This window comes from Dermacentor andersoni, chromosome 4 (assembly GCF_023375885.2).
Source record: "Dermacentor andersoni chromosome 4, qqDerAnde1_hic_scaffold, whole genome shotgun sequence".
In the NCBI taxonomy this organism is placed as follows: domain Eukaryota; kingdom Metazoa; phylum Arthropoda; class Arachnida; order Ixodida; family Ixodidae; genus Dermacentor; species Dermacentor andersoni.
Window position 1 is genome coordinate 184,504,842 of NC_092817.1, and position 21,594 is coordinate 184,526,435.

A 21,594-nucleotide genomic window follows, 5' to 3' on the forward strand; every position below is an offset into this window, starting at 1 on the left:
AACTTTGCGATGGCAGCTGTCTTCTGCGGGTTGGGGCGGACTCCAGACTTGCTGATGACGTGGCCTAAGAACAGAAGCTCATCGTAGGCGAAGCGGCACTTTTCTGGCTTCAGAGTGAGCCCTGATGACTTGATGGCCTCGAGTACTGTTGCAAGCCGCCTAAGGTGATCGTCGAAATTTTCGGCGAAGACAACGACGTCATCCAAGTAAACGAGACAGGTCTGCCACTTCAATCCTGCTAAAACCGTGTCCATCACGCGCTGGAACGTTGCAGGCGCCGAGCACAGTCCAAATGGCATAACCTTGAACTCGTAGAGGCCGTCTGGGGTGATGAAGGCGGTCTTTTCGCGATCTCTTTCGTCGACTTCAATTTGCCAATAGCCAGACTTGAGGTCCATCGACGAGAAGTATTTAGCGTTGCAGAGCCGATCTAATGCGTCGTCTATCCGTGGGAGGGGGTATACATCCTTCTTCGTGATCTTGTTCAGTCGACGATAATCGACACAGAAACGTAGGGTTCCGTCCTTTTTCTTTACCAGGACAACAGGGGATGCCCACGGGCTTTTCGACGGCTGGATGATGTCGTCGCGCAGCATTTCGTCGACTTGTTCTCTTATAGCCTCACGTTCCCGCGTCGAAACTCTGTAAGGGCTCTGGCGCAGTGGTCGAGCGCATTCTTCGGTTATGATGCGATGCTTTGCGACTGGTGTTTGTCGAATCCTCGATGACCTCGAAAAGCAGCCTTTGTATCGTCGAAGCAGACTTCTGAGCTGTTGCTGCTTAATTACGGGGAGACTTGGACTTATGTCGAAGTCTGGCTCGGGAACTACGGTCATCGGGGTAGATGCGACAGAATCCGAGAGGACAAAGGCATCGCTGCTTTCCACAATTTCCTCGATGTATGCGATCGTCGTGCCCTTGTTGATGTGCTTGAACTCCTTGCTGAAATTTGTGAGCAACACTTTCGTGTTTCCTCCGTGCAGTCGAGCGATCCCTCTTGCGACGCAAATTTCACGGTCGAGCAGTAGACGTTGGTCACCTTCGATGACGCCTTCTACGTCAGCGGGTGTTTCGGTGCCGACCAAAATAACAATGCTGGAGCGAGGCGGGATGCTCACTTGATCTTCGAGCACACTCAAGGCGTGGGGACTACGAGGGCTCTCCGGCGGTATCGCTTTATCTTCCGACAGCGTTATTGACTGTGACTTCAGGTCGATGATTGCGCCGTGTTGATTCAGGAAGTCCATGCCGAGAATGACGTCTCGTGAACACTGTTGGAGGATAACGAAAGTGGCAGGGTAAGTCCGGTCATGAATGGTTATTCGTGCCGTGCAGATTCCAGTCGGCGTGATGAGGTGTCCTCCTGCGGTGCGAATTTGAGGGCCTTCCCATGCAGTCTTAACCTTCTTCAACTGGGCGGCGATGTGTCCACTCATGACGGAGTAATCGGCCCCTGTGTCCACTAAGGCGGTAACTGCGTGGCCGTCGAGAAGCACGTCGAGGTCGGTGGTTCTTTGTCTGGCGTTGCAGTTGGGTCTTGGCGTCGGATCACGGCTGCGTCGTGTTGAACTGAAGCTTGAACGTCGCGTCGTCAAGTCGTCTTTCGTCGGTGTAGTCTTGGCTTCCTGACTTCGTCGGGACAGCGGCGTGTCGTCATTAGGTCGTCGAGATGGTTGCTTCGTCGTCTTCGTCGGCGGCGGAGGATCTTCGTCAGTTCGACGAACAGCAACCGCACCTCCATCGGTTGCTGCTTTTAGTTTTCCGGATATGGGCTCGCTGACCGGCCCCGGGCTGGGCCAGTGAATGGTCGGCGCTGCGGCGACAGGTAGCGGCCTGGTGACGGCGAACGAGAAGCTCGTCGAGGGCTCCACTGAGTGGCGGCGAGGTAGTCGGCGATATCGCGAGGTCGTTCGCCAATCTGTGGCCGCGGCGCGTTAACGGCGAAACCTCGCAGTCCCATCTCCCGGTATGGGCATCGGCGGTACACATGGCCGGCTTCCCCGCAGTGGTAGCAGAGCGGGCGGTGGTCAGGAGCGCGCCAAACGTCTGTCTTCCTCGGGTAGCTGCGCTGGGCGACGGGTGGTCGTGCTGGCGGCGGCGGCGGCGGCGGCGGACGACGGAATTGCGGCGTGACAGGGCCCTGGCGCGGTCGCGGAGGGGGACCTTGACGGCGTGCGACGGCGGCGTAGGTCATCGCTTGCGGCTCAGGCTGCGGCGATTCAGGGGCTACTCCAAGTTGTTGTTGGAGTTCCTCACGCACGGCGTCGGCAATCGAAGCCACTTGAGGCTGTGATGATGGGAACAGCTTTTGTAGCTCCTCCCGCACGACAGCTCGGATAGTCTCGCGTAGGTCGTCGGTGGCCAGTGACTGAACTCCGGCGTAGTTTGTCGCGTTCGTGCGGCGGTCGAATTGCCGGTTTCGCATCTCGAGTGTCTTCTCGATGCTGGTGGCCTCGCGAAGAAACTCGTCGACGGTCTTCGGTGGGCTTCGTACCATCCCGGCAAAAAGTTCCTCCTTCACACCACGCACGAGTAGGCGGACTTTCTTTTCCTCGGACATTTCCGGGTCGGCGTGGCGGAATAGGCGGCTCATTTCTTCTGTAAAAATTGCGGTGGTCTCATTTGGTAGTTGCACCCGGGTTTCTAATAGCGCTTGGGCTCGTTCTCGGCGTACGACGCTTGCGAACGTCTGCAGGAAGCCGCTTCGGAAAAGTTCCCAGGTCGTTAAGGTGGCTTCTCGGTTCTCGAACCACGTCCTGGCCGCGTCTTCCAAAGCGAAGAAGACATATCGCAGTTTGTCGTCGCTGTTCCAGTTGTTAAAGGTAGCGACTCTCTCGTACGTCTCAAGCCAGCTTTCCGGGTCCTCGAAAGTTGAACCGCGGAACGTCGGAGGCTCCCTGGGCTGCTGCAGCACGACGGGTGACGCTGGGGCTGCCATTGGTGTGGACGTGGTGGCCATCTTCCTAGTCGTCTCAGGCAAAAGTCCGTGCTCCGGGGGCAGTCCTTGCAGCCTGCGGCTACCTCGCTGGTTCTTGGCGACGTTGGTGCCTTCCGAGTGAGGGCTTGGGTCACGGCTTTGTGGGGGCGTCCGGTACATGAACGCAAAGCACCTCCACCAGGTGTCACGTGGTCGTGACGTCAAAGAACACAGTAGCAAAACTGTGAAAGGCAAAAACTAGCTTTTATTGGGCGAACCTGTGCCCACAAAACAGGCTACACTTAAAGCACAACGAGAGCGGCGAACACAGTCGGCGATCGTCGTAAATCTGATCTGCGGGTCAAGCGCGTCGGCTTTTATAGAGCAGTCATCGAATGTTCCAGACTTATCGTTGGGACCCGCGTGCCTTCCACATAGTTCTACACCATTCGCGTCAGGCGATGAAATCAGATAACACAAGGTTCGGCGACAACAGACCACGGATAGAAGCATCGATAACTTCCCAGAAACTTCGGATACATGCATGCGCGTCCCGCGCTGTGCGATAACATTTGTTAGGCGGCAAAACGTGTCGCCCGATAAAGACAAGTACACGTGTCAATATGCTCTCTCCCATGTCCAGAAATACTGATAAGAAAAACTGTTTGTGCACAAAGGCATCCCGGATATTTGTCTCGATACGGACAAGTTGATCTGTTGTGGATCTATGTTCCCTGAAGCCGCACTGCAAGGGATCTAGTATCTTGTTCCACGCGACGGTTAGTCATTTTCTCAAAAAACTAGCATAGGCAGCTTGTTAGGGCTATGGGCTTATAGCTGCTGGCCAAGGACGGGTCCTTGCCCTCTTTTAGAATAGGGATTATGAATGCTTGCCTCCAGGCTGACGGGATGTAGCTGGCAGAGAATATGGCGTTAAAAAGAGAGGAGTGTTTTGTGTGGTTCGGGATGTAGGTGTTAAATTATCTCGTAAATTATTCGATTGGTTCCAGGAGCTGACTTATTACAACTATGTAGTGCAGCCTGAAATTTAGCGATATTAAAAGGACGGTTGTAGGATTCATTGCTCTTTCCTTTCAGGTCCAGAGGCATTCTCTCAGCTTGTTGCTGGTATTTAAGGAGTGCATCGGAGTAATGCAACGAGCTAGAAATGTTTTCAAAATGTGCCCCTAGAGAGTCAGCTTGGTCCTGAAGAGTATTTCCTCGCGTGTTTACTAATGGTAGAGGATAAGTTTGCCGACCTTTGATTTTATTCATTCTGTTCCAGGATTTTCGTTCGTCAGTATAAGAGTTAATGCTACAAATATATATTTGCCAGCTTTCCCTTTGCGCACGGAGCCGCGTTCTTCTACCCTAAGACTTTATTTTCTTGAAAATGATCAAATTCTCCGTAGTTGGAGAGTCTCGAAGGTTGTTCCAAGCTTTATTTTGATTTCTAAGTGCTTTCTTGCAGTCATCGTTCCACCATGAAACAAGTCGCTTACAGGACGATCCATTTGTTACGGGGATACATATTGACGCCGCATCAACTATGAACGCCGTGAAATATGCCACTGCATCTTCGATAGAAAGATTACAGATATCATTCCAAGTCAAATGTGTCAGCTCCCTGTATCGCGTCCAGTCGGCACAATCGACTTTCCACCGGGAGACATGTGGAGAGCACCCATCACCTTTTGTTAGTTTTATGACAATGGGGAAATGATCGCTCCCGTAGGGATTCTTAATCACGTTCCACTCCAGATGCGGCAAGAGTAAACTCGATGCGATGCTTAAATCGATAGATGAAAATGTTTTGTTTGCGACACTGTAAAATGTAGGTTCTTTCCCATTAAGCAAGCAAGCATCTGTAGTGAGGAGGAAGTTTTCAACTAAGCATTCTCTGGCATCACAACGACGGCTTCCCCAAAGGGTGTTGTGTGCATTAAGATCTCCAACGACAATCTAGGGTTCGGGTAGTTCATAGATGAAGGCGTGGAATTCTGTTTTTGAAAGTTGTTAGTTCGGGGGGGATGTATACAGAGGTAATTGTGATCAGCTTGTTAAAAAGTAGCGCACCGACTGCAACTGCCTCTAGGGGTGTTTTAAGCTGTAGTTCCCGGCAAGCAACACCCTTATCTACTATTATCGCCACACCGCCAGACGAGGCGATGGCGTCGTTTCGGCTTTTTCGATAAACGGCATATTGCCGGAGAAATTTCGTGCGTGAAGGATTAGGATGTGTTTCTTGGACACACAGCACCTTTGGACTGTACTTATGTAAGAGTTCCTTAATGTCGTCTAGGTTGGGGAGTAAATCTCTGATGTTCCGTTGTATTACCTGTGTATCCATTTTGCATGTGTTTTGTGCCGTGTGTCTAATAAATATAGATTAGATTATCTCACGATACCTTTCCAGGCCCCGTGAAACGAAATCTCTCTATCTTTCGGACGCACTCGAAAGAGCTGCGCAGTTCCTTGGGCGTCTGAGGGCCGGATTTGTGCTCGTATCCATCACCTCGTCTGAGGCAGTGGATACTGGCCGCGCAGCGGTCACTTTCGCGGTAATGTTGGGCCGATCTGCTTGGGCAGTAGCCATGGGTCCAACAGGCCCGAGGGTCTGCTGGTCCTCCTTTGCGGGGGCCGGTACAGCGCTGGCTGTTCCAGCCGGGGGGGCTGATGGCGTGACCGCCGTCACACTCCGTGTGACTTGGGCGGCCGCCGAAGGATGTAGCGCTGCCCCCCGGCGCGCCACATCGGTGTAGGATGGACTAGATTGACTGATGGAGAAGCGTTTGCGCGCCTCTTGAAAGGAAATGGTTATTTTTACTTTGATTTCGATTATTTGTTTTTTCTTTTTTCCAGGATGGGCAAGAACGAGAGTACGCGGGGTGATCCCCTTCACAGTTAGCGCAACGTGTGGTGGTAGTGCAAGTGTCGGACGAGTGCTCGTTTGATGCGCATTTTTCACAAGTAGTGCGCCCTCGGCAGCTTTGCGAACCGTGCCCGAACCGCTGACACTTGAAGCATCGGCGTGGGTTAGGAAGAGGTGTGTGTTGCCTCCGCCGGGGGGCCTTAACGGTCCGAACACCCAGCATCGGCTCAACCTCCAGGATCCCCCTTTCCCCAAACATGGCTAAGCCGCGCACGGCTACACGCGGGAGGGTCCAACCCTCGTGTGCTCGGGTACGTGGCGTCGCAACACACCAAACGGCTGCTGCCGCAGACGCGCCGGGGCATTGATTACTGTCTGATGACCAAAGAAATTAATGATAAGTTGAGAGAAATGGTCATTGATGAGGAAGGGTAGAGCAGCATAGGGAGTTACCATAAACACATCATTTTGAAAATGGGATATGTAGTTGGGAAAGAGAGCAAGGAGTGCAAAATGGCCAGTGCAATCTTTAACGCTGAACAAATAACAAATATCGTCACTAGAGTCCAGGAAGAACTTCGCAAATGACCAAATAAAGAGTGGGAGTATAGTGAGCTTCTAAGTGTAATAACGACAGAAATACGGAAAGAGAAACAACATGTTCGTTGGAAAGGAAAAAAGAAACCGAAAAGCTGGTGGAACAGGGAGATACGAGAAGCGATCGCCGAACGACAGAAAGCATCCCAAGAGCATAGGTAGGCAAAGAAGGCGCAGTTGCCACAGGATGAAGTAGCCAGTAAATGGGAAATATACCGGGAGAAAAAGTCTATGGTTCAAATACTGGTACAAGCAAAATTAAAAGGTGAAAGTTAACGTTGGTTGTTAGAAATACGTGAGCAAAAGAAGGCCTCACCTAGAATATTTTGGAACCACATAAAATTATTAGGCGGAAAGTCAACAACAATACAACAACATATCCTAGACGAAGATGAAAACATACTGGAAGGAGAAGCGGCAATAAATTACGTCCGAAAAATAACAGCAAAACCTATCCAAGGCAATAACGAGGTTGTAGTTGAGAAAAACAGGGGATGAAAGAGAACCAGATGGAAAAGGAGCTGGTGCAGACAAATTTGAACTGGAAGAAAGCCGAAGAGAATATTACTCGGCGCCCAGCCACAGGGCTAGACGAGGTTCCCGTTAGGCTGCTTAATGAACTACGACCAAAAAGTAAGGAAACTGGTGAGAGCAGTGCAAGAATCTTTAAAAGATAGACGAATACCAGACAGTTGGCGACAAAGTAGAAAGAATTCACTTTACAAAGGTAAGGGGGAGAAAGAATTCACTCGTATAGACCGTTGAACATTACATTGGTATTATACAGGCTAGCAATGCAGCCAGTCAAATTAAAGCTTCAAGCACGGGCAGAGAATAATGGCATTTTGGGAGAACTTCAGAATAGGTAGGCGTTTATGTGATAACTTATTTGTTCTTACTCAGTGTATTGAAATATCAAAAGTAGAAAGCATACCGTTATATGTGGACTTTTTAGACATTACAGGAGCCTATGACAACGTAGACCGCAAGATTTGGTGGGATATTCTGGAAGGGGAAGGCTTAGGTGACGATTGTCTACAGCTTTTGAGAGCGATTTATCTAGAAAATACCGTTTACGTTGAATGGGAAGGGGTGAGGAGCAAGGAGAAAGTTCATATCAACAAAGGACTGAGGCAGGGGTTCCCTTTATCCCCACTGCTGTTTATGACGTACATGGTTAGGATGGAGAGGGCGCGAGAAGGAAGTAATATCGGTTTTAATCTCTCATACAAACAGGCGGGTACAGTAGTAGAGCGGCAGCTTCCAGGTTTATTTTATTCGGACGATATTGTGTTGCTAGCTAAAAAGCAAAGTGATTTGCAACGTCTGGCTAATATCTATAGACAGGAAGGCAGCAATTAGGGTTTGAAATTTAGTGTTGGAAAATAAGGTGTTATGGTATTCAATGAAAACAGTGAACAGACAGTGGCGATACAGGGCCGGGAAATACCTCGGGTAAAAGAATACAAATACCTTGGTATATGGATAAACGAAGGCAAAAAATATATAGAAATAACAGTGAAGGGGAAGAGCAATTAAGCCATAATGAAGGACAGGGCGCTATGGGGATACAATAGGTACTAGGTGCTCCGAGGTATGTGGAAAGGTGTATTGGTTCCACGACTTACTTTCGAAATTCCGGTTGTTTGCTTTAAATCAGGGGTACGATCAGGACTCGATGTGAACGAAAGGTCAGTGGGTTGCCTCGCAGTGTGCGCTTACGGGAAGACTACAAATGAAGATATGCAGGGTGATATGGGCTGGACTAGTTTTGAAGTGAGGGAAGCTCGCAGTGAAATTGAGTATGAAGAACGACTGAGGATTATGGAAGAAAGTAAATGGGCTGGGAGTGAGTTGAGGTATCTGTACAGGAAAAACATTGATTCACAGTGGTGGAAGAGAACTAGGAAGCTTACCAGCAAGTATGCGGCCCGTAGGGTGGGCAACACAGCAACAAAGAACGTCAAGCGGAAAGTCAGAGAGGCCGAAATAGTCTCATGGGTGGCGGCAATGGAAAATAAACCTGCTTTGAGTAACTATTTAAAAGGAAAAAACGAAATCATGAAAGAAACAATTTATGATAACTCGGAGAGAAGCTCGCTACTTTTCGAAGAGAGATCGATGCCTTAGAACACGCACCTATAAAGCGAGATATAAGAAGGAAGAAGAATCATGTGCTTGCTGCGGTAAAGCTAGGGCAACTATGGAACATGTTTTATGGGCATGTGAAGACGTCTACCCAGCGGTCGATTTAGGCACCACTGGCGTCCTTGAAGCCCTTGGGTTCAGCGAGAGCAGTGGAAAAGTAAACATGTCCGCAATAGGGATTAGTAAGAAGCGATTGGAGGTGGAATAAAAGTAGGGAAACGACAAAAACCAGAACGTACAAAAGCACAGTCCACAATTGGGGATCAGAAAATTTGGTTGTGGGAGTTCATAGCGTTTTCTTTTTCTTTTTTATTGTTTAACCTAGGTAGGACATTAGGCAGTATAATAGCAATAGCTTGGTGGCGCAACCCACCGCCCCGTTCCAAAGGGCACGCTTAAAATCCATCCATAAATACATATAAATAAAAGTCATTCACCAATTAGCGAGAAGAAAGGAGGTTAACAGAGGGGGCCGAATTTTTATTAGTCATATCACAAGAAGCCAACAAACACTGACACCAAGGACAACATAGGGAAAATACTTGTAGTTAAATGAAATAAAAAAACCATAAATTAATGGAAATCAGAGTGGATGAAAAAGCAACGTGCTGCAGATGGGGAAGGACCCCACGACCTTCGCTTTACGCGTGCGATGATCTACCAAATCAGCTACCGCGGCGCCGTTTCTCCATCCACTTTCTTGGATATTTATGTTTCCTAGTACATCCCTGGGAGTGTTAGCTAGCGCCATCACTCACAAACCTTGGCGGCCGACGTGCAACATCCTTTCTGCCGGCGTCAAGAGAACGCGATCTTTTTTGGGTGAAGGCAACTGGTCAATAAGCCCACACATGCTACCTGAAGGCATCAAAGGTGCCGGATTCGAGACCCTCAAAGGAGAAGAAAGGGAGTTAAGCGAGGGGCCCGATTTTTATTAGTCGTATCATAAGAAGCCAACCAACAAAGACACCAAAGACAACATAACGTAAATTACTTGTGCTTAATAAATGAATTCAAGGAACGATAAAATAATGGAAGTCAAAGTGGATGAAAATACAACTTGCCGTAGGTGGGGAAGGACCCCACAACCTTCACATTACGCGTGCGATGCTCTACCAATAGAGCACTTGAAAGAGGGTCTCGAATCCGGCAACAATGATGCCTTCAGGTAGCATATGTGGGCTTATTGACCGCTTGCCTCCACCCAAAAAAGATCACGTTCTCGTGACACCTGCGGCAGAAAGGATGTTCTACGTCCTCTGCCAAGGTTTGTGAGTGATGGCGCTGGCTCACACTCCCAGGGTTCTACTGGGAAACATCATCATCATCATCATCAGCCTAGTTACGCCCACTGAAGGGCAAAGGCCTCTCCCATACTTCTCCAACTACCCCGGTCATGTACTAATTGTGGCCATGTTGTCCCTGCAAACGTCTTAATGTCATCCGCCCACCTAACTTTCTGCCGCCCCTTACTACGCTTTCCTTCCCTTGGAATCCAGTCCGTAACCCTTAATGACCATCGGTTGTCTTCCCTTTTCATTACATGTCCGGCCCATGCCCATTTCTTTTTCTTGATTTCAACTAAGATGTCATTAACTCGCGTTTGTTCCCTCACCCAAACTGCTCTTTTCTTATCCCTTAACGTTACACCCATCATTCTTCTTTCCATAGCTCGTTGCGTCGCCCTCAATTTGAGTAGAACCCTTTTCGTAAGCCTCCAGGTTTCTGCCCCGTACGTGAGTACTGGTAAGACACAGCTATTATACACTTTTATCTTGAGGGATAATGTCAACCTGCTGTTCATGATCTGAGAATGCCTGCCAAACGCACCCCAGCCCATTCTTATTTTTCTGGTTATTTCAGTCTCATGATCCGGATCCGTGGTCACTACCTGCCCTAAGTAGATGTATTCCCTTACCACTTCCAGTGCCTCGCTACCTATCGTAAACTGCTCTCTTCCGAGACTGTTAAACATTACTTTAGTTTTCTGTAGATTAATTTTCAGACCCACCCTTCTGCTTTGCCTCTCCAGGTCCGCGAGCATGCATTGCAATTGGTCTCCTGAGTTACTAAGCAAGGCAATATCATCAGCGAATCGCAAGTTGCTAAGGTATTCTCCATCAACTTTTATCCCCAATTTTTCCCACTCCAGGTCTCTGAATACCTCCTGTAAACACGCTGTGAATAGCATTGGAGATATCGTATCTCCCTGTCTGACGCCTTTCTTTATTGGGATTTTGTTGCTTTCTTTGTGGAGGATTACGGTGGCTGTGGAACCGCTATAGATAGCTTCCAGTATCTTTACATATGGTTCATCTACACCCTGATTCCGTAGTGCCTCCATGACTGCTGAGGTTTCGACTGAATCAAATGCTTTTATGGTAATCAATGAAGGCTATATATAAGGGTTGGTTATATTCCGCACATTTCTCTATCACCTGATTGATAGTGTGAATATGGTCTATTGTTGAGTATCCTTTATGGAATCCTGCCTGGTCCTTTGGTTGACAGAAGCCTAAGGTATTTCTGATTCTATTTGCAATTACCTTAGTAAATACTTTGTAGGCAACGGACAGTAAGCTGATCGGTCTATAATTTTGCAAGTCTTTGGCGTCCCCTTTCTTATGGATTAGAATTATGTTAGCGTTCTTCCAAGATTCCGGTACGTTCGAGGTCATGAGGCATTGTGTATATAGGGCGGCCAACCTTTCTAGGACAGTGTTCCCACCATCCTTCAACAAATCTGCTGTTACCTGATCCTCCCCAGCTGCCTTCCCCCTTTGCATAGCTCCCAAGGCGTTCTTTACCTCTTCCGGTGTTACATGTGGGATTTCAAGTTCCTCTAGACCATTCTCTCTCACCTTATCGTCGTGGGTGTTACTGGTACTGTATAAATCTCTATAAAACTCTTCAGCCACTTGAACTATCTCATCCATATTAGTAACGATATTGCCGGCTTTGTCTCTTAACGCACACATCTGATTCTTGCCTATTCCTAGTTTCTTCTGTACTGCTTTTAGGCTTCCTGCGTTCCTGAGAGCCTGTTCAATTCTATCCATATTATACTTCCGTATGTCCGCTGTCTTACGCTTGTTGAGTAACTTAGAAAGTTCTGCCAGTTCTATTCTAGCTGTAGGGTTAGAGGCTTTCATACATTGGCGTTTCTTGATCAGATCTTTCGTCTCCTGCGATAGCTTACTGGTTTCCTGTTTAACAGCGTTACCACCGACTTCTATTGCGCACTCCTTAATGATGCCCATAAGATTGTCGTTCATTGCTTCAACACTATGGTCCTCTTCCTGGGTTAAAGCCGAACACCTGTTCTGTAGCTTGATTCGGAATTCCTCTAGTTTCCCTCTTACCGCTAACTCATTGATTGGTTTCTTATGTACCAGTTTCTTCCGTTCCCTCCTCAAGACAAGGCTAATTCGAGTTCTTACCATCCTATGGTCACTGCAGCGCCCCTTGCCGAGCACGTCTACATCTTGTATGATGCCAGGGTTCGCGCAGAGTATAAAGTCGATTTCATTTCTAGTCTCACCATTCGGGCTTCTCCATGTCCACTTTCGGCTAACCCGCTTGCGGAAAAAGGTATTCATTATCCGCATATTATTCTGTTCTGCAAACTCTACTAATAACTCTCCTCTGCTATTCCTAGAGCCTATGCCATATTCCCCCACTGACTTGTCTCCGGCCTGCTTCTTGCCTACCCTGGCATTGAAATCGCCCATCAGTATACTGTATTTTGTTTTGACTTTACCCATCGCCGATTCCACGTCTTCATAGAAGCTTTCGACTTCCTGGTCATCATGACTAGATGTAGGGGCGTAGACCTGTATAACCTTCATTTTGTACCTCTTATTAAGTTTCACAACAAGACATGCCACCCTCTCGTTAATGCTATAGAATTCCTGTATGTTACCAGCTATTTCCTTATTAATCAGGAATCCGACTCCTAGTTCTCGTCTCTCCGCTAAGCCCCGGTAACACAGTACATGCCCGCTTTTTAGCACTGTATATGCTTCTTTTGTCCTCCTAACCTCACTGAGCCCTATTATATCTCATTTACTACCCTCTAATTCCTCCAATAGCACTGCTAGACTCGCCTCACTAGATAACGTTCTAGCGTTAAACGTTGCCAGGTTCATATTCCAATGGCGGCCTGTCCGGAGCCAGGCATTCTTAGCACCCTCTGCAGCGTCGCAGGTCTGACCGCCGCCGTGGTCAGTTGCTTCGCAGCTGCTGGGGACTGAGGGCCGGGGTTTGATTGTTGTGTTCATATAGGAGGTTGTGGCCAAGTACTGCACCAGGGTGGCCAATCCTGCTCTGGTGAGAGAGTGCGTTACCGGTTCTGGTCCCCGGGATCAGGCAGCACTCCAGGCCTGTTTGTGCAATTTTCTCAACACACGGTTTTTTTTTTTCTGGTATTTTCCGGTGGAGAATTCTGCGGTCCGGGATTTGAATCACGGTCCTCTTGCACGGGAGGCGGATACTGTACCGTCCGCGCAGGAGTTAAATTTAAAATAAATTGTGGGCTTTTACGTGACAAAACCACTTTCTGATTATGAGGCACGCCGTAGTGGAGGACTCCGGAAATTTCGTCCACCTGGGGTTCTTTAACGTGCACCTAAATCTAAGTACACGGGTGTTTTCGCATTTCGCCCCCATCGAAATGCGGCCGCCGTGGCCGGGATCCGATCCCGCGACCTCGTGCTCAGCAGTCTAACACCATAGCCACTGAGTAACCACGGCGGGTCCCGCAGGAGTTGTACGCCTCATTTAATATACAGTGGTGCCCTATTTGATCAGTCAAGGTGTACCAATCTGAGCTCGGATATACCGCACGGATGGCACTCGGCTAGAGAACCTGGTATTTATGACTTGCACATGTGAGGCCATACATATTTGAAGATATATATCTATCTTTTTTTTTATATTTTAGGAGGGTTCCCGTACAGTGATAAAATAAAGGAAAAGACATTAAAAGAAAGAAAAAGAAAGAAAGAAAAAGGGGCAAAAAAAGAAAGGAACATAACAGGCGATTTGAACTCGTGACCCTTCGATGTTGCCCGAAAAGATAGCTCAGTCGGTTGGTTCGTCAGGCCCCAGGCTACTTTCAAGCGCCACAGCTCCTGCTCCGAGCCTCACACTTACGTGGAAAGGGACTCATGTCATTCCGAGTGGTTGGAAGGCATACTTTCTTGGAAAAATGGCTGCCCGAGGAGAAGAGCGAACTCGAGCGGCTTTAGAGACAAGGAAAACTGCCTTAAAATATTTAGAATTGAGGGAAAGCTTCGTTAAGAAACTATAACACGGCAATCAGAATTCGAATACGACGAGAGAAATTATTGAGACGTGGAAAATTTCCTTGAAATAAATATGGTTTGCGAGACAAATGCTTGTAAGTATTGAACCTCTTAAAAGATGAGGGGAAATTTGCGCTCACCGAGAGGGCATCGTCCGTACGAGACCACCACAAGGCACCTTACTGAGACGTGGGGAGCTTCGCGGCCGGAACGAAGCCTCCCGTCCCCGCCGGCCAAGAGGGGGAAACGCGCTTTCCGATCGCTCAAGGTTGCGCGGACATAGTGTAACTCTAGCGTCTAGGAGAAGCTTAACCAGGTGCGATGGCGGCACGCATAGCGTGGGAACCTAGCCGCCAGAATAACAATCTCAAGGACTGCTGCTGACGAGGGCGAAATACCTTCGTGTAATTATAATAACCCTAATAGGACTACTTTCGAAAGAAAAAAGAAAAAAAGAAAAAAGAAAAAAAAGGAAACGGCCCAGAGGGCTATACTACGAGAGCTATGGCTGATAGTTCTCTCCCTCTCTCTCTCTATATATATATATATTAATCTCATCTATGGGATTGTATGCGCGCGCTGTTGCTTTGTCTCTGCGTGTAGTAGTTAAGAGAGCCAGTTTAAGGGCGGAGAAGAAGGAAGGAAAGGAAAGCAAAAACATAAATGGCAAAAAAGTAAATGGGGAAACGGCGCCGCGGTAGCTCAATAGGCAGAGCATCGCACGCGTAATGCGAAGGTTGTGGGATGCTTCCCCACCTGCGGCAAGCTGTTCTTGATCCCCTTTGATTACCAATAATTTATCGTTTCTTTATTTCATTTATTAAGCACAATTAATTTCCCCTATGCTGTCCTTGGTGTCAGTGTTTGTTGGCTTTTTATGATATTCACCAATTAGACGTTTTAGTCATTCAATTTAGAGCACATATTTCAAATGCAATATCCAAACTAAACAAGCAATTCAGTCATCTTTGCTGAGCGCAAATTTTAACTTCAGCACCACCTTAGAGTAATCAGGCGCCAAAGTTTCCTGCGAAAAGCATAGGTGTTCCAGGCGGAAGTTTCCAAAAAGCGTGCGTCATGCAGTTTGGAATGATCTTACCATTAACACAGATAATTTTTTTTCATGCAGTTCGGAGACATATGTTTCGAAAGTTGCGTTAGTCTTAAGACTCCTGTTGAGCAGACACGACTTGTATTTCGCAATTGCAACTTGTGCCCTGAAGGGCCCAAATAAAAATGTCATTTCGTGAATAGCTCTGTTATCCACCTGTACATTGCAATTCGACGCGCAAGTAACGTGCGCCTCTTGAGGTGCGATCTATTGGAATGAATTTTTTTTTAACTATACAGCTAAGACAGGCACACACGCACAATCACTCGTACCATGGCTCTGCGAAACAAAAAAAAATCATACGCCTCTGTAGTGTTGCAGTCCCATCAACAGGACTTTAAAAATAGCTATGTTGTGTTGCGACAAGTTTCACCCGCGTAGGTTAGTACTGATAAACTTTATCTACTTTGTTGTATAAAGCTATGTTAGCACATCAATTGATCATGGTAATGACTACGCATGCATTTTTGAACTTTGAATTGTTTTACTGCAGAAACTAAGTGACTCAATGCTCAACATGTCTCATCGATACAACTCAGTCCGCCGGTCACGTGTCTTCTACTGGGGATTTCTCCGATCACTCGTGTACTGGTATTGTTCAGTGTATCTGAAACGACATGTTTGACATTATAGTCCTAATTGAAAAACCGGTTACGGCAGCATCTATTTCGCAGTATTCTTTATTTCATTTCTGCAGATCATACGATATCTATTCTTGATCGTTTCAAGCTATCTTTGGTAGACCTGACAGTTACGAAGTGTCGCCGCTACGAAACCGGTTCGAAACATTTGCGTGTGTTTCGTATTGCCTATTAGAGCGTCTCGTAGGCAACAGTGAAGGGCGGTGGTGAATTTTTCGGGCATGACAACGGACAAGTCACAGGGCGGCAGAATGCGCAAAACTCTTTTATGCTAACACTCCTCCCGACTTCCTATGGAAGCCACACCACACCCGGTATTCTCATGTCTTGCACGCTCGTGATTTCCCCCTGACAATTGCTACGAGGCGTGGCGCTCGCGCGGATCGTTCCGCCACTCAGGATTAGTTAAGAGAAAAGTGCCCGCGCGGTTGTGTGGCCAGCACAGCTACTCGATGCTCTAATCATGGCCTCCGAAAACAGACCAAGTGCGCCGCTCCTTCTCAGAGGCCACACACTAAACTTTGGACCACTGTCATTGGAGCATCGGACTATTCTGCTGGAAAACTGAGGTTTCATTCCCCCATCGGAGTCAGCCATTCTTTTATTTTCTGTGTCTGAACTGTTCGGCAAGACAGCAGCGCCCAGAAGCAGCATGCCACGCTCAGCGAAGGCCGCCAGAGTTCACTAAGAAAACTTCGCCTTAAAAAGTCAAGAAGAGGTAAACATTGTTTTTTTTTTGTTTGTTTTCTTTTTGTTTCAGTTACAGTAAACGTAAGTTATCAGTACGAAGCACTTTTGTATGCATTTCTCGACGTCCCTCTTATATGGTTTTATTAAAATATGTATAGAATATGCGCAAAACACTCTGTAACTGAGCCCTGGACATGAGGTCACTTAAGCTCTGCTGCTCGGCTTCTCTACTGCGGCGTATTACACAAATTCCAAGTACAAAGTGCTGTCGCATATCGCAGCGAACACGTGTAGTGCAATGCGAACCTCTGTGGACAGAAAGAGCTAGGAACGACCAGCTGCGACGCGGCCGCACAGTCTCTCAACAGTCCGCTAAGAAATCATCAGTGGCTACATTTCAGCTGCGAGTGTGGAAGCTTTCAAGCACTTCAGAATTTTCGCGATAACCTTACTTTCTTGATTATATCACAACGTTTCTTTGGCGTGGTCTGCAGTGAGCCTTTATTTCCTTAAAAATCGTTTTTATTGTTCCCTTAAGCGGTCTGAATATACTTATAGCGAACACCTGTTTCAACTTGTCTCTAACACTCCCATCGTACCCGACAGCGTTATTTGGTACACATTGCCAGAGGTGGCTCATAACGTGAGTACAGACGCGGTTGCATAGGTAAATATTAACGCACCTGGAACCTGAGACCAGGTACATTACGCGCTGCGAGCCCTTCACCAGTGTGCACTGGTTTAAGAATTTGCCTAGTGACAATACTTAGGTGCTGATGTGAGACGAAAGTGCACCTTGGGAAATGAATTCTTTCAGAAACCATCGAAGATGATTGTCAAAGTAACCGAATAACTTCTGTGAACCACACAAATAAAAAAACGCACGAAGGAGAAATGTCCGCGCTGAGGCAGCAGAGCGTTCATGACCCCAGAAAACTTCCGGTCACGCATTTTTGACAATAAAATTAGCCAACCAAATTATAGTATACTATAGGTACATGCTCTTGATATGTTCAAATATATGGCATATGCTCCGTGTGACGAGCTCATGCGTGCAGCTTTCTCGTTGTACTTAGTAGTGAAACTCACTTTTGTAACATTCTTTAGCTCTGCAGCAAAAATGGTGCCAGCTGGAGAGTTCTATATAGTTATAGGCTATTATACCTCGCGTTGTTTCAGAGGGCTTAACCGGAAGTACTTTGGGAAGTACACGGTATGCTGCTATAGCTTCGATGAAGATGATTGAAGATGGCGGCACAAATTATTGACAATATGTGTTAGTGGATGTCATGGAAACGTGACAACGAAGACAGTGGCGTGTCGATGTCGTGACTGTACTCCATCTCAAAAGCTGGTTGCAGCATGGTGGAAGCCACGAAGCGCACGGCGGCGGTGTCCCGGCACCGCGCCCGAATAGTGCGCTCATTACACGGTCGGTTCCTTCGTCTAATCACTAAAGTAAGATATTGTCGTGCCTATTCATGAATCTTAGGGCCAACAAGGAGGCCTTCATGCTGGTTATTTTAGGTTCCTTGACATTAGTATGGTAATTTGTTTGTCTTTTTTTTTTCCTTTCTGCCTAGACCGCTGAAGAAATGGTACCTTGCACATTCGAACATTATGTCGCAAATATGCCCGAAATCAATCCACGAGTTCAGCACTGATTTGAGCCTATTGTTCAGAAAGCACAGAGAGCTTTTTTGCATGCAATTAAACGAACGTAGAAAGCAAACGCGAAAGAAAAAAAAAGGAAGCGGAGGCTTCCTGGGTAGTAGTGCGCAGTCATTAGCAAACAAGGCGTCCGCTGAAACGGTAGCGTCTCGTGCACGCCATTGTTTCAAAGTGCAATGTTTCCCGAAAGAGGCGAAGACATTAGCTTTAGGCGTCTTAAAAAAGCTTCGCCGTGAGTGTGGGGAAGGAGCCAGCATGAATTTTCTTGTCAAGAGGACAGCAGAACCCTCGAAGGAGAGCGAGAGGACGCTGTGCGAGTGGGTGTCGGAGAAAGAAAAGGCGGTCATAGCGTTGACACCGAACAAGCATTCTGGCGGAAGCGGTCGTGAGCGCAAAAATGAGATGAACTACTTTGGCCTGGGGGGTTGCGAACGGTCGTGCACAGGATTTTTTCAGAGAAGTGAGATCCCCACTGTCGACAAGCTGATGCGCCACTTTGAATGGGACAGCGCGCTGCCATCCCTATCGACCGCAACTATGCATAGGGTGTTGAAGCTTGGCTTCAGATACAAGAAGCGGTCTCGGAACACACCTATTGATGAACCTTCGGGCCAACTAGGAGGCCTTAATCCTGATTATTTTAGGTTCCTTGACATTAGTATGGTAATTTATTTGTCTTTGCTTTCCTTTCCGCCTAGACCGCTTCGATGACTACACACTGTGTGTCATCGAGGCGACGCACAGTGTGTAGTCTCACCGCCGCTACCTGCGCCAGATTGCGGAGTTGCGATTTCAAAGTGGGCAGATTTTTTTTACACCGACGAAACGCGGGTCACCGCGGTAACGCGAGTAGTAGTAGACAAGTGTAGGTTGACTAAATCATAGATACCGTGCAAAAGGCGTGTCAATTCGGACTGCCGACGGGCTTCCAAAACCTCAGTGGCGAAGGCGGCCGGCTTACTGTGACCCACTGCGGCAATGAAAATGGTTTTGTGGAAGGTGCAGGGAAAGTGTTTCGCGCAAAGTAAAGGTCAGGCGATCATCATGAGGACATGAATGGCAAACACTACGAAAAGTGGTTCACTGAGAAAATGTTGCCTCTTCTGCAACCTGGACATGCTTTCGTTATGGACAATGCAGCATCACTCCGTAAAGCAGGAAAAGTTGCCGCCAATAAGCAGGCTCAAAAAAGGAATACAGGACTGGTTTTCTGCAAAGGGTGTTGCGTATGGCCAGGACATAGCAAAGGCTGAGCTAATGAAGCTCGTCGAAAACACTGCCACGAGTGGAGGCCGATACCGAGTGGACTGTATCGCTGCAGCATCAGGCCACCTCGTTGTGTGCTCGCCACCCTATCACTGCCGCCTGAATGCGATAGAACTAGCATGGAATGACTTCGGAAGTTTCGTGGCCATGGAAAACAAGACATTCAAGATCGAAGATATAGAGCCGCTATTATGGAAGCAATACGGTAAACTTGTGCTGAGAATTTGTGCTGAGAAGCACGTTCTAGACTAATAAAACTCTATGAAGAGAGTGGATCACATCATTGATGATTTTGTTTACAGTCTTGACCCAGTAGTGGTAGAACACGAGTAGTGATGGCACAATCTCTGCTGATGAAGAAGACCTCGAGTGCGGGCCCCTGTAATGGCCTTCATCGAGAGAGAATGTGAATTCGGCGCGTATTCGTTGCGTTTTACGCGTGTCTTCTTTAAGTGCGCATAACATTCAGAACTGTACCTTTCCGTTGAGGGATTCCGTTCTGGAAGGCTTTGCAATAGGTTAGAAAGCTGTATCTCTTTTCTTTTTTTTTTTGCTGTGACTTGCAATTTCTCGATAAAGCTTCCTTGTTAACTATACCAGAGGCGATGACAGGAAGTTGTATGAGCACGACATAAGGAGTAAGCCCATTTTATGAGCTTCGTCAGATGTTTACATGAAAATTCGTTATGTTCAATACCATCATGTGAAGTAGAAAATTGCCTTCAACCTGCATTTCTCCTTTTGGGGGTGGTTATCTTGTTTTAGATATTTTAAGTTAGCTGCTTCTGTGAAGATAAAATTCATGTTTATTACCGAAAGAACTGCAAAAGTTTTAGTGCTCATCTGCAATGACTGAACTTGACGGTTCCCAAAGAGCTTTTTGTGCAATAAGTAGGCCACCCTGCTGACCACATATACATAATACAGACAAGTTTCTCAAAGTATTCTCTGTATTTTATGTGTACCTTTCTGAAAAGCACAAATGAAAACCTTTCCTGCCAGGTGTTCTACATTTCAGCATAGTGACACGTGTGCTTGTTTATCCTTCACCGGTGACCGCTGTTCACCGGTTACCAAATGCTAAACGCTATCGCTCAGTGCAAAGCGCGTCTGCATGATTTAGAACTTTCGCGAATATTATCGTTCATTCTGTCTGTTGTGTATGTCCTCGCTGAACCTTGTATTATCAGAATGCATGCGCCACGTCAATTGTGTAGTAGTTTCTGGAAACCACGCGTCAATAGCAAATACACTAGAACCTTCGAAGAGTGACGCATATAAGCCGACGCGCTTCACTCGCTGATCAGATTTGGAAGATCACCGACTGTGTTCGCCGCTATAAGTGTGCTTTGAGTGTAGCCTGCCTTTGTGGACACAGGTTAGCCCAATCAAAAGCCGGCAGATCTCACGCCCTGTGGGAATCGATGTTATTACGAAGCAGTGTGCGGGGAGCCTACCAAGTTACAAAAAACGACCATGAGAGCACCAAGACGTAGGCGGCTGTTTCATAACCTACATGACATACATGTCATGATATTCATGTCACCACCGATCGTTTATGTTCGCCATAAACTCTTGTCATACTATGCCAATTTTGGTACATACCAAGTTAAAAGAGGAAGAGAACAGCGACGAGCGGAAGGAGTAGGCAAGACTAGCGGTACAGGACGAGCCTTCGTCTTACGTCCCGTCTGAAGTTGCGGTTCTTTTCTTCTTTAAACATTCCGGACCAACTGGCCCAAAAATCCCCCCTCTTGATACCAAGTTAACAAAATGACCATGAAATCTCCAAGATGTATGGGGCTAGATAGATGGATAGATGGATACTGTCAAAGGGGCAAATGTTCGTCAAGAAATGCTTCGCATTTAAAGCTTAGTTTCCTTATTAATAGTTTTTCTGCTGTGTTCTTCACTGTCATTACTACGTGAGAATATTTTAGACAACTGTCGTATGTTTTCTTGTTTCTTTCTTTTCTTTTGCGCTGTGACATGGTGATGGTTGCTGAATGAACCTGCTTGTGCAATAAAGAGGGAAACCGAAAACATGGACCTGTCTGTTTTATAGTGGCTTCGTGGTGCTGCTGGAATGAGGTAGCGGCGGCATCATGTTATTTGTATCAAAACTGAGACAGATAATTATCCATGATACTGGATGAGATAAACATCCCCACGGTTATGTAGCTGTCTGAGCTGTAAATCGTCATAAAACTTGTTATAGGGTAATTTCGGTGATGCACGCGGTATAGCCGATTTTTGTAACCTTGCACCTCCTGTAAAATGCCATATATTGACGGCAGACGGGAATTCCGAAGCGTTTACGACTCCACAGTAAACTAACTAATTATGGCAAGTAAATTAACTCGGCGTAATGTTAC

At 47.1% G+C, this 21,594-nt stretch overlaps 1 protein-coding gene and 1 pseudogene across 1 annotated transcript in view; one reads left to right on the forward strand and one right to left on the reverse strand.

The window, feature by feature from the left end:
* The window catches only part of LOC126530400 (endothelin-converting enzyme-like 1), a 44,447-nt gene that overhangs the window by 9,855 nt on the left and 12,998 nt on the right, over window positions 1-21,594 (reverse strand). The gene's annotated exons all lie outside the window — the stretch shown is intronic.
* LOC140217061 (uncharacterized) lies at window positions 18,209-19,471 on the forward strand (annotated as a pseudogene).